Genomic DNA, 2,402 nt, shown 5'->3' on the forward strand with positions numbered 1-2,402 from the left:
ATTAGACTTGTCTCAAACACTATACATCAAATATATTTTATATTAATATTGATTATCAGTCTAATTACAAATTTAATCTAATTTTAGTGAACATGTTTCAATGGTTTGCAGGTGTAGAGGCTTGTTTTGAACACTCAAACAAGATGAAGTCAAGCAATCATGAAGAGAACTATAAAAAAGGAAGCTGTTTTTCAAAGCATGAATGCAGCTGTTTTTGAAAATCCCACAGCCCTCGATTTCTTCTTCTTTTCTATGGTGTTTATAGGCAGTCTGCAAGCAAAGAACTGTTGAATTGTCACCACCAACTGGTATGACATGTGGACTGAAATGACCATCAAAGCAATAAAAAAAAATCATCATCATCACTTTCCAACAATCTAGCAATCCATTCTGCTTGAGAAAATGCATTAATGCTTGAGATGCTGAATTCCAATAATTCATTGAGGTCAAAGCTTAGTTTCATTTAGAAAGTCTGTTAATCAGTTGAATTCTTTCTTGTCTATTTTTCTGGCAGTAAAATAAAATATGTTCTATAATTTTGTCTTCTCCACGTTGTCAGTCAATCAATAAATCAACCAGAATGTATTTATATTGCACTTTACAACAACTAGCAGGTGTCCAAAGTGCTTAACAAAAGCTTAATTACCAATTAGGCAGTTATCGTCTATGCACTCCATGAATTTTGTCTTCAGGAAGTTGACCTCAAACAGAGAGAGGTTAGGTGTTTTCAAAATAAAATCATAACAAAACTAAAACAATTCCTGTCAGACATTGTAAGTGCGTGCTTCACCTTAACAACGGCGATGCTTTCCAGCACCCTCACAGCAAGCAAACTACATAAAGGAGCAACAAGCAAAATTGTATTATTTTAGAAATAAAGAACTAAAAAAATATTCACAAGAAGAACTAAAGGTATCTTTTTTTTTTAATGGAAGATGGTATGATGTCATACACCATCTCTCTGTGTTGTTCTTCAGTCTCTTTACAAGCCGGGCCGGCCGCGCTTGCATGAACGTCCATGTGAATTTCCCCACTGCGGGACAGTAAAGGAATTATCTCTTATGAATAGCTGCTACTCAGGGCTTAGCTCCTCCATGCCCATAAAATGCTACCATCACTGTAGTGTACGAGAAAGTGGCAGAGAGCACATCCAGTGGATCGAAACGTTCTCTTGCTAACGGCATTATAAAATTATGACTTACTTACTTCTTCACTAAACATGTCCCTTTGAAAGGTAATGCTGTTTTTCTGTGTATTTACCCTTCGCAAATATGCTCATACAAGGTGACGGGTGAGAAGGAGAGAGGAAAATGGGGGCCCGGTTGCAGCTGGAGTGGAGGTAGGGAGATTTGTGGCTTGTCACACATCTGGTTTTGGTCTATAGAGAGTGCTCAACAGCCCACCAAGTGGTGAAATCTTGCTTATTGTTTCTTTAACTATGTTTCCATAGTTGCAAAAAACAAGTGTGTTTTAAATTAAATGTATTGCTCCTGCTGTGTTCTGACCACATCAGTTGAATTTGGTGCAGTTGACGTAAATTGCATATGAAATTACCACCTTCCTTTGCAATAATACCATCTTGAATGTAGTTTGGCAAAAAAAAACAAAAAAAAAAAACATAACATTGACCTGTGCGGCCCCACATGTTGTAATGAACACTCACACAGCAAGCGACTGCTGCCCTGCCTTTAAAAAGTTAACGCCAATCAAATCATGAAGAAATGCACACATTCCATTAACACTGGTTCAAAAACCTGCCTGAGAACACTGGGCCATAATGTTTTTTTACAGCAGACATAAAATGTGTTCTTGCACAAGTGTTGTGTGGTCTTTTTTTTCCACTTAACATGCACACAAACACAAAGCAGGAGCTAAGTAAACCTGAAAATAAATTCACAAAATAGATTCTTCCACAACACAAGAAGGGCCATTTTTCTCGTTGAATACATCAGTGAGCCATCACAGCAATGTGTGTGCATTACAGCACCAGCCAGCTGGATGCCTGTGCTCGCTGGTGAATATTTGATGAGAGAATGGATCCTCTCCCAGAGCAGGTTGAGTACAGTGTGCATACTCAATCGTACACATGAGCACTCCCAGGTACAGGCACGCAACTCTGCACGGTGTGCACATACATAGACTAGATGGTTCGGTTTCCTTCGCTGCTAAACTGACACACCAGGAAGATGCCAGTGAAGGTGATATTGGAGTATACAACATTACTCCCAGATGAAAAGCACACCAGAAAGAGATGCTTGTCATTCTTCTGGGGGCCCCATCTTGGAAATCACACACTCATATACACATGCATGAGTTTTTATGTCCCCATGGAGGTCATCGTCTCTATTTCAAAAGTAGACTTTCTGTGATAGAACAGGGGTAACAAAAGGGTCAAAGACAAA

The sequence above is a fragment of the Fundulus heteroclitus genome, chromosome 2 (genome assembly GCF_011125445.2).
Source record: "Fundulus heteroclitus isolate FHET01 chromosome 2, MU-UCD_Fhet_4.1, whole genome shotgun sequence".
Classification (NCBI taxonomy): Eukaryota; Metazoa; Chordata; class Actinopteri; order Cyprinodontiformes; family Fundulidae; genus Fundulus; species Fundulus heteroclitus.